General features: G+C 37.6%; 1 long non-coding RNA gene across 1 annotated transcript; it reads right to left on the bottom strand.

Annotated features, from left to right (window-relative positions):
* Window positions 1-719: 719 nt before the first annotated feature.
* Window positions 720-8307, bottom strand: LOC136360608 (uncharacterized). The gene is made up of 2 exons (XR_010743477.1): window positions 7246-8307; window positions 720-3629 (listed from the first exon to the last, which is right to left on the bottom strand). It is a non-coding gene; the product is annotated as an uncharacterized lncRNA (long non-coding RNA).
* Window positions 8308-11709: the final 3402 nt, after the last annotated feature.

Raw genomic sequence — 11709 nt, 5'->3', positions numbered from 1 at the left:
TAGAGAGATGTTGTAGGTTTTCCATTATATTCCATTTTAAAATATTTTCTTTTATTTTCTTTTAAGATGTGACTGTTGAAAATCATGGTAGCTGTTTGCTTCAGGTGACAACATTCCACAAAGAATGAGATATTTTGGTAGTTTGACTTTTGCTTTGACTATAGAATTTTCTGACAGCTTGTCTTGATGAGAAATCTTGGGTTATAACTTGAGTTAAACAGCCCTCTAATTTTTTCACACATTGCTTTTTCAAAAGGGATCAAATAAAGATTTTATTTTGAATTTGACTGAGCTGTGCTTGATGACATAAATGAGGGCAGAGGCTAAGCCTGACTGTGAAAGTGGGAGCTTCTAAAGAATTCAGCTGTGGGCACATGAAAAGGAAAGCTGTGCAACTCATTCACAGCCTCATCGCTCTTTTGAATCTGATGCTTTGATAAGATGACTTGATATCACTAAAATGGTCAAACATATTTTAGAATAAAGAGAGCAATTGAGTTGAGAGATAAAATAGTACAAATTGGAGAGTCTTCCTGTTTCACAAACTTCACAGTGCCACAGAATGAGACTGGAATATTTTTAATTACCTTTAAATGTGACTAAACTGTATGTAGGTATCAGAAGCAGGTAAGTCAAAGGAAGAAACCTGACTCCTCAGTACGGATTTGGATCATCTGAGATAAATCAACATATGTAGAAAATGAAATCTGGTTTAATAATGATGAAATTAATAGAAAATTTTATTTTTAAAAATCTGAAGGTTACTGCTTTATTCAGTTTAAGAAGTGAGAAGAGAAATAACAGAGTGGAAGGATATAATCACAGGGAGAAACCCCCTCAGAGAGCAAGCTTTTTATTAAATCATTACAGGCGCTGACCTAGGTGTTGAGGGAAATCAACGATTCTGATTTGTACAGCATTTAAGGAGATACAAGCAGATCCAGAGGTGAAGAGTGAAAAGGGAATTAATTTCTGCAGTGCCTTTACTCCTCTTGGGATCATGAAGGTACTTGGCAAAGTTCCTGCTGACTATAAAGTCACACGCTTAGGCCCAACTGCTAACATTGTTTGATTTTTGTTCATAAAGAAAACAGAGATTTATGAAACTGGAAAAAACAAAAATATCCTTGGGGTAATTGGGAGCTTCGAGAAGTTTAACAGCATTGGAATCTGGCTGCAGGTGCAGTATTAAGCATTTTCCTTTACATAGGATATTGATGAAATTCTCTGTACAAAAAATATCTGACCTTTCTCTATTTGCACTTCAAAAAACATGCCCTTTATTGTACTAGCAGCGCTGTTTATAACTGGGCTAACAGAAAAGGGATAGAAAACTTCTTATTCCAGATATGTGTGCATTGCTAAGACTGGCAGTGTTCCTTCTGGCCTGATTTTGTCTCTTTAGGACAGGGATGTGTGGAATGGGCTATTAACTTTACTGTGTTGGGCCCCTTCTAGTCTGCTAAACATGGAAGACGTGCAAGGTAGGTGATGGTGCTAAATAGGTTGTTTTAAGCACAGCTCCCAGGTATTCATCACTGGATGTAAGCCAGAAGATAGAGTATTGTTCTGTATGAGAACCAGCATTTTTACTAATAGATGTTGTCTGAGGCTTGAAGTTTAGGGTTTGTTGGATTATTAAATTCCATCCTTTGCGTTAGTGATTTGAAATATCTCTTGGTCAAATAAAATAGTTTAGGTGGGATATGCAGTCATTTATCAGTAATTCCAGAAAGAGAATCATAGTACTGGATGTCCTTTACTCCCTACTCATTTTGTAAACCTTACTGAGACTGTTTTCTCCTCGGGGCAGTCACTGTCTGCTATGCTGTGTTTGTGCAATGCCTAGCAGAACATGCCTCTACTTTTTCTTTTCTTCTGAGTGCTGTCTCAATACAAAATAAGTAACATCATTATGATTCCTCTGTATTTTCTTCTTGTAATCAGGCCTGTCACAATTCAAAAAATAACATTGCCAAGACTCTTAGCTGTAATATCAGAACTGACAGCAGCAAGAAGTACTATTCTTTATTCTGAAAGGGAGTCCTCTGAAACAAGTAGAATTCAAGAGCTTTGAGAGACCAAGTACAATTTATAATTTATGTGGCTCGATGGCAGGTAGTGCAGTCTTCCAATAGGGAAGAGTAATGTCCAACATCTGTATCACTTATGGGTTTTAAATGAGTTGTGGGGATTTGTAGGTAATGGACGCTAAGTTCTACTAATACTGAAGTAGCAGGTCATTGTGGTAACCTGGACACAGTTATGTTTGAATTTAGCCTGTTAGCTCAAAATAGATCATCACCACAAACTGTGAATTTTATATTCATGAATATGCCTCCATAATTATAGAAGTAAGAGCAGCAATAATTACAGTACATAGTATGTAATCACTATTAAATAGGAGAATATTTCTTTGTTCAAGTAGTCCTGTTGGTACTGGGCTGAGTCAATTCATAGGAGACTGAGTGGAAATCAAGGCTCAGACATTTGTAGGCATTTGGAATTTGACCCCCAAGTTTCAAGATTAGTCTGCACACCAAGTTCCCATTATATGTTCTTGTGATTTTTGTAATCAACATCATAAATGCATGAAGTATATAGCATTTTAAATATTCAAAGTACTGTAGAGTCATTACTACTAATTTTGTCCCTGTTATACCCCCCAAAAAAGAATAATTTCTTATTTCTCACTGTCTTTTTTTCCCTTCAGAGAGGTGTAATGTTCAGTGATGAATATTGAGAATTTACAGGGCCTCTCAAGTTAATGCCTGATTAACTCCTGCTTCAGATTTGATGAGATTTTTCTCTGCCTGTCCTGAAACTGCTTGGCCAGACTGGGGAATGGCAGATTATGAAGCAGAGCTGTAAGTGACAGAGACAAGAGAGCAAGACTCAAAATCTGAACATGTGGGAAACAAGGTCTGAGAGAATAAGGAGCCAAGGTGTTTTACCTACACATCTCCCTGTGTTTGGGGTGAATCAGCTGATTGCATAGGTGGGAAGAGTGACAAACATGGCAGAAACTGAGGGACAGGTTGGATTCACCTGGGGGTTTGTGCAACCCTGACAAGTGTGACATCTGTCTGTATCTGTCCTAAGTGAACTCTCTAAGATACCCTGTTCTAAAAATAGCAGCACTTGTATGCACGCTTGCCCTCAAGGCCTGAAATATGATACAGCTGCTCTCAAATTTCCATGCGCTACTGCTTCAATAGTCAGCCTCTCCCAAGTTAAAATGAGGGCAGTTAGGGATGCAAACGGCACCTTGTATATACACACAGCTTGCACAAGCCAGGGCATATCATGCTTTTCTTCAGCGTGAGTCTGTGGCTGCTGCAAACTGCATCTTTAGCTTGTGCCTGAGGTGGCAAAGATTGACTGCCATGGTCTGAACAATCCATCCTTACCCCATCTGCTGCTGCTTATGTGAGGATGAGGAAGGAAATGGCAGCTCATATAAATAGCCCGAATCCAATAGTCCCACCAACATATCTGCCTCAGCTCTGCCAGGAAAAGGTCAGAAAGGTTCATTCTCTGAGACCCACAGATCTTTGCATTCTGCTTCTGGTGTTGTCTTCAACCCACATTTTCAGGAGCTTCTCTTTGCCATTCCTTTATTAGGGAAGCTGCTGGGAAGAAAAGCAGGTTAATCAGAGGCAGGGAATAGTAGATGGATGTTAAGTTGTCTTTGCAAGTGGGGAGGAGAGTGGAGATCTCTGTCTAGGATGGCTTGTGAGGAATGGGATGAGATAGAGAGAAAACGTGTCAGAAGAGGGGCAGGATGGAGTGGGGGGGGGAAATGAAAAATTCCTGTTCCTCACGGTACCTTTCAAAGCGTTTTTCAGACACAAGATATAAGCTTCCATTTTTTAAATGGACTGCTTGCTCCCAGGCCTTCTCACTTAAACCTGCTTGATACTCTTTTGACTGGCAGCCTTTTCCCTCCTCCAGCTCCCCATGCCTTGTCTTCTAACCCTGAAAAATACCAACCTTTTTCTGCCTTGAGACAGCAGCATTCAATTTTTTTTTGTAGCTATGTAGCTTCTAGTCTTCTGTGCTATAAGGTAGTCCAATAAGGGGGAATCATCTTGCTGTTAATGTGCATGATAGGAAACTATTATAATATTATTGAAAGTAACTAACTGACTTATCTTTAATGCTGAACAAGTTCTAAATAGGCATCTTGGAAAAATAATACTGCACAGAGATGCCCATTCCGTTAAAATTCTTTAAATTAGACTTCAGGAAAACAGAATACTAGTGAAGGGCAAGGCTTTTCTTGTTTGCTGAACAAGTCTTTGCTGAACAATAAATATATTTCTATTAGAGTGTGACTGGGAAGTAAACCTGTATCAAAATGCACTCAAGTATTTTCGATTACTTGCTCAAAAGGAAGTACTTGATAAAAGGGAGCGATGTCAAGTGTGGTCTGAAAGGAAACTCTTTCCAGTGCCTAGCTAGAGGAGCCTACGCCAAGGTAAAATATTCCATTATCAGGTATAAGGTATCAGCTGTTGGTTTGTTGTGTTGTCGTAATGAACCATCTTGAAACTACAGATCAGTCTGTCTGATTTCTGTGCTGTGTTTCAATGCACAGTGAGCTGTTTTGTCTGTGCTTTTCCATTTTGTTTAATTCTCTGTAGTGTTGTTAAGTACCTAAGAGAGCCAAGGGGGTTGGCTGAATCTGGAACGAGTACACCAGGCAATTAAATGCAAAACTTCTAATCTATCCTTACATTTAAAATGTTGCTGTTTTCTATGAAAATATTAATCCAGGAGTGATAATTAAAATCTCAAATTCTTTATAACAGCTTTTATTGACCATCAAGCAGATGTGTAATGCAGTTAAAATGCATAGAATAAAATGTGAAAAAAATTAATTCTCTTTGAAACCATTTCTTAAGTCTGAGAACACAGATCTTACTTTTACACACCCCCACTGTCATGTCCACTGTCATAAGTGCTAGCAGCATATTGTTCTTAGTGGGATAAGTTAAAAGACCACAATGAGTCAGAATGCTGTTTCCAGCATTCCAGAATGCTGTAGGAATCAGGACAAATTTTACACAAAGTATAACTAACTAATTGGTTTTATGTCCTTCATGAGGAGATTAATTTCCTGGTGATCACCACAGAACAAAACCATGACACCATCTATGAGCAGCTCTAATTATTATCAATTATTCCACAGTTAAAGAAAACTGATATTCAAAAGCCAACTGGACGTGGTTGTGGCCAGCCTCCTGTAGAGGATTCTGCTTGGCCAGAGTTGGTTGACCAGGTGATCTTTAGAAGTCCCTTCAATCTCAGCCATCTGGTGATTTCTAAACCATAAACCAGAGCTTATGAAGCCTTTACCTAAATGGGATTCCAACACAAGTGTTTGATATGCTTGGACACTGACAAACAAATGCTTCATGGCATTTCTAAATTCTTTAGTGATGGTGTAAATCTTCTCTGTGCAATCCCATGACATTAAGACATTTCTTTTACATACTTTAATGGACAGACACTATCCTTACATGCTTCTCTATAGACCAAAAAAAAAAAAAAAAAAAAAAAAAAAAAAAACAAAAAAAAAACAACAACAACAACAAAAAAAAAAACAAAAAAAAAAAAAAAAAAAAAAAAACCACCAGAAAACAAACCCAATTCAGGACTGTGCCTTACTTACACTGCAGAACTATAAGGCTCACATGTTGTGAAGGAACTTCGAAAAAACCTGATCTCACATCTGTTTTTATTAAATTTTATTAAAAGTTGCTAGAGCACTAAAGTTATAAAGTTTTTTATTATCTTAAATGACTTTTCATAAGAACTTTGATCCTGTAAAAATCCAGTCTAGTAATGGAATTTCTTAAGTTACTCCTCCTACTAAGTACAGCACTACAAACACTTTTGGGTATTCATGACCCATCATGGGGTATATGAAGCATATGCTAAAAATGAAATAGTAGAAAGAGACAAAGTGTTGGAGCACTAAAAACACAAGGGTTATTTTCAATCTTTCATTTACAGCTGTCAGTTCAAGGATAATTTTGGTTCCTTTGTGGAACTTGTACATTTAGCCCCAGTAGTGTATATCCTTCCCAATCAACCTGGTACTCATGGGCTATCTACTTTGCAACCTTACTAGAAAAAATATTCTCAAAAGAGATTTTCATTATTCATTCCTTCTTGCTATTGCCAGATCAGCAGCCCAGTCATGCCTTCTTCTTTGTTTCTGGTTTTGTTAGTGCTACATTGGGGTTTTTTGTTTATTGGTTTGGTTTTTTGTTTTTTAGGGGTTTGCTTTGGTTTGGTTTTATATATACAGATACTCTTATAAGTGTATTATGGATGTCCGAGGTTTAAAGAGAGATACTGTTATGATTTAGGCTAATGGTTATAATTTATCATCTGCTGTCTGTTCTATGAAGAAAAGTTGCACAATTGCATGTGTTTCAAGAAGGTTTTTTAATAAACCTGGTGTCACTTGAACACTTAGAAGAAGAGGCTATATAGGTCACTGAACTAGACTGGGATTTTATTTACTGCAGCTATTACTGTGACCTATCCCCTTTAATGTCTTAGAAGTTGTTTGGGAAATCCTCCAACATGTGAAGGGCTAGAATGCCGCAAAGATTTTCCATCTGTTGTTCTTTTAGCTGTTCTAGTGAAATACTAAACACTAATGTGCAGCTTAAGTCTCCAATGCTCTTGAGAGCTCAGACTAATCTTCCAGAGTAGGCTTCCTTTTGATGGTCAGAGGACATTCACAGTCAAAACTCATTTGTGTTTTCTGCTGTGGTAGTGTGATGGCTCTGTGGGGAGGAAAGGACTGCACACATTTGTTCATTAACCCTGGCTTTGGTAAGAAACCCTCTCTGGGACCACACAGACATATAGATGGGAGCACAGGAGAATCCATATCCAGTTTGTTAACCTGGCTGTAAAGCTTACAAATTACTCCTGGCCATGTAGTTTGGAAAGCCCTTACTTGAATGCGTGCTTTGTCTGCTTAGAACTGCAGTATTGCTTAATTGGTATTTTCCCTTTGGATACTTGGTTGAAAAGTTCAGTTTGTCACAGTTAATCTTTAATTCACATTGACTCAAAAATGTGCTTAGTGCACTGAATATGCTGAGTAGTACACGGTTGAGGACGGAATAATAAATTGAGAGGTCATTTGTGTGTGGTGAAGTGTGATTAGGGATCTCTGAAATGAGCTCAGACACCAAAGAACAACAGCTCTGCACTTACAGTGCCCAGAATTGGTACTGTGGGTTGGCCTCTGGGCCAAACTCATTCCCTCATCATTTTCAGTCACTCCTTGCCTCATCAGGAGGATTTTCAAGTGTTTGCCTGAAAGACAGGTGGTGGCTGGGGAGTTGGTTAGATATTTTCAGTAGCAGGGGATGAGAGATGCTATGGGGCTCTTTGTTGTTTGATTACAGTTCACAGCTGGCAAGACTATTGTCTGCTTTCTGTCATTTAACACTGGATCTTATGTTTACATGAATCCCTAAGAAAGAATGTTGCACGTCTAGCAATTCTATGTTTAAAGAAGGACTGGTAGGGTAAGTAGGGAAATTACATGTTTATGTCAGCAGGCATAGAAAGAAGATGACTAATTTTGACCTTTATAAATACCTTTGAGGTTAAATAGCAAGGAAAAAGGAACTAATTTAATTAGAGAAAGTATTAGTTGTCCCTTCTTTAGAGCCTGGGATCAAGAGGCTCAAAAGTGGGCCATGAGTGAGTTTACCACTTTTATGTATTTGGAACATCCTTTTAGCTGAAAGTTGTATCTCAGTCTGAAATGTAACCCCTACAGCATAAAGGTTGCTACCAGTGACTCATCTCTGCTTATCTTTCTCATTTTCTTTCCTTTTTGATGTCATAAAATTCTTTCCAATTCCTGAAAGGAAGTGCCCAAACAATAGGATGTTGATAGCTGTCCACAGTGGAAGTAGGCTGGTGATGCACAGGCTTCTGTGAATTCTGCTTCTCATCCCAAGCAGTTGTCACCCCACTGCTCCACAATTTCCTTGTTCTAAGGATACTGCCATTCTCACAATCCAGAAGAAAAGCAGTGTCCTGGAGGCATGATCTAACCCTGAAAGTGTAACCATATGCTTTAAGGAATTTCTTTAAAAGCTTGATGCATTCCTCAAAGAAATGCTGGAAAGGAGACTATAAAGAAGGCGATAAGACAAAAAACAAAGGTAATTAACAAAACTAAAATTAAGTCGTATTAATCTCATTCATGTTCTTGGTACTCTTATTTAACACTCTACCCTAAGCAAGGGTATTGTAGGGCTTCTTCCCAGAAATGTATTGAATTTCTATCTGTTGAAATGATTACAGAGAAGTTATAAAATTTCAGGCTTACGTTTTACAGTAATGTTCCCCTAATATTAGAATATATTCTGAGAAAGTTTTGCCTATTTTTATATGGAGTAAAAAATAAGTTTAATCTCCTTTGATTCTAAAAGCACTTGTGTTATTTTGGACAACTCAAATTTCTGATTTTAATTAGTAAAAAGCACTTTCAGGTCTTTTATCAAGGAAAATACAAGAAATTGCAAGCACAAGGTGGTTTTACCCTTATATCTGCAAAAGAATGAGTTTGTACAATTCATTGCAGAAGTATTGCCAAAGGTACGTATCAGATAGTACTTGAGCAATCTTGGAAAAAAAAATACAAGAAACACTTGTATTGAAAGGAGATTGAGTTTTACATTTACACAAGGAATGGAAAATTCTTAATGGCTTTAGATATAGCCAAGTTTTTTTACTGTTGAGGCAATTTCTCTAGACTTACTCTAAAGTTGCCTTTTTTGTTTTTTGAAGATAGGGAAAGTTGAAAATTCCAATAATCCTTTTTGGAGTATATAATAAAAACCACTATAAATTTCCCTCGAGTCCTGAGAAAGTTTGAAAATGTAATCTACATACTCTTTACAAGTGCTAGTATGCCACAAGGTATTTTCCTAGGAATTGAGAAAAATGCAAACTACTTCACTACATGATTTTTGACAAATATTTTTTATCCACTTTTTACAATAACATTAGTAGACGTATAATAAAGCTGAGCTAAAGAAGTTGCTTCAGACACTGTTTCTGAAGATGCAATAAGTTTCTGATAGAAAATATTTTCAATTTAAAAAAGTAATTTGCAGCTCTGCTTACAAACCAGAAAACAACCAGTAATGATCTTAAGCATTATTAGATTTCTGAGCTCTCTTGAAATATTTTTTGTTGCAGCAACAACTGTGAGTAAATATCACTTCAGGTACACACCTTTTCTTTGCAGAAATGTTGTCCAGCTGCAGTGTTCAAGTGACAACATATGTCCCCATGCCCTAAATATTGTGCAGTGTAACTCCCTTAAAGAGAAGAGGGCTGTAGAAGGAATCACATAAAATGCTTTTTACCATAAAACAAGAAAGTAGGAAGGGTAAAGGCAGATCTTGTTTTCTATCATTAATAAACAAAATATTCCCAGCACGGGTTGCCATTGTAAACAGTGAATGTGTTACTTAGTCCTCATGCCCTTCTCAGAACCTCAAGATTTGCTAGTCTCAGCATTCACGGGCATGATATGCCGCTAAGAAAGCAGATGTGTGTTATCCTTCCTCAGTTTCCCAGGGTTTGGATGATTTTTGTGATTTCATAGTACTTTGGGTGGTCAAGATTACCATTGCTGAGGTGGTTTGCGCTTGAAATGCTACTCGTAGCTGCTCAGAGGAAAAGGGTGCTCTGGTTTGAACACACAGTGCTCCCTGGGTAGGTCATGGTGTGCAGGCTTGGAAGATGCAGGTAACAGCTTAGTGAGACGAATCACAGATAGCTAAGTGTTAAATTCCAAATGTGGCCAACTTTAATATTTAATGGTTGGAATAACTTTAAGGACCAGAGGGAAAAAGAATACTTTCTATGCCTTCCTCCTTTCCTTGTGACTCCTTATGGCATATTTGTTAGCAGTGCTATTATTTTTTGTCCTGTCCCTTTATATCAATGCAGCTTTAACTCCTTGCTTTCTGGAAATAAATGCAGACTTATAAATTCATGTGGCCAAGCCCAAATAGGCTGTGCTCTGCCTGTTAGCCTTCCCACCCTTTCTTTTTATTTGTATAGGCATAGAGACCTTTGATGAAGTCCAGAGAACACAACTTTGAAATTTTTATTTTAAGGCAGCTTTCCTAGAAAAAATTACCAGTATAACCACGGTGTTCCAGGATAGTCTCACAGCTATCACCACCCTACATGGCTAGTAATGGGACTTCCAGGACCTCTTCTGCACAGAGACAGAAACTATGGCTTCTCAAGAACTGTTCCCAAAGAGCCACTAGCTGCTGGTGATGGTGCCTTTTCTTTTGCTTTGAGGAGGACAAAGCATCATTTCCATAGCTTGACTTACTGTCAGTCACCAGATAACTGAGACCCTTCATAAGCACATATTTGGGGAAGCTTATGTCCCAGCTCTGACAGAACTAATGTCTGCTTTGTGGGTCTGTCTGCTTTAGATTCCTTCACCAATGCTGAAATAAGTCACAGAATATCCAGAATTATCAGTGCTTTCAGAAGGTCCCAGAAGGTCATGATGAGAAAAAAAGGGGACATAAAACTGACAAAACCCCTCACTTTAGGTCTTTAGGCCAATGCTTACTATCTGCATGTTATCTGTTACATCTGGAGAACTTAAAAGTTGCAAACAACTTCAGAAATTCCATGAATTCTGTCTAAGTTGTCCCAGATAGATCTTCATAATTTATTAGTAGTATAAAATACTGGAGGATGAGGTCCTAAAAAGGATTCATGTGATGTGATAAAACTACAGTACAGCCAAGGGATTTTGGTTAAGTTAACTTATCCAAATGACTGATACCTACTGCTAGGAAGATTGTCTGGGGTAAAATAAAGCCTGGTTACTGGCCTGCACTAGGAAGTGTAAAAGCGAGAAGTGTTGTCTAAAGACTTCAGTTAAAACTTTAAAATATCAAATGGTCCATGAAAGCAGGAAGCTTGTTACAGAAAAAAAAAGTTGCAGGAATTATTCATAATAATCTAATTTTCTTTGAATTAGTTATAGCAAGCTTGGCAAAGGAACAATCAAAGGAAATATAATCTCTCATTTGTTATCTTCAACTAATAAAAGAAAAAGAAGATTCTTGGAAAATAGAATGCAAAAAGCCACAATTAAGGTTAATGAGTGGAAGAAATTCCCAGCTGTCATAATGGATTATAATTAACATCTGCTATTCAGCACCACTGCCTCAGAGGATTGGGGAGATCCATGTTCTACTGGCTGAATAAACTCACCTGAATGCCTTGAGACTGACCAAAACTATGTTTGGCTTCTCAGTACTCCAATGAAAAGCAGTAGATTCTATCAGTCATAAAATATATTAGATTTTTTTTTTCTTTTCTTGATAGAGAAAATCTTCATTCACTGGGAAACTAATAGTTCAAAAGACCCCCGAGCTGGGATATCCTGTACTACTGCAAGATGAAAGATTTCCATTTAACTGCAGGATATATGTGCCTCTTAGAAGAGTTGAGAAAAGCAACTTTTATAAAGAGTGATTTCTCAGTTTTATCTGTGGCACAGGCACACTGTTTCAATTAATGTTATAATTGTTTGTGTCGTATTCCATTGACGTAAGTATATTTTAAGTTTCTCTTAAATTCTCTTTTGTCATGTTATTGAGGTCTGTCATG

This window comes from Sylvia atricapilla, chromosome 4, assembly GCF_009819655.1.
Source record: "Sylvia atricapilla isolate bSylAtr1 chromosome 4, bSylAtr1.pri, whole genome shotgun sequence".
Classification (NCBI taxonomy): Eukaryota; Metazoa; Chordata; class Aves; order Passeriformes; family Sylviidae; genus Sylvia; species Sylvia atricapilla.
The sequence above is the reverse complement of the archived record's forward strand: the minus strand, read 5'-3'. Positions and strand labels throughout refer to the sequence as shown.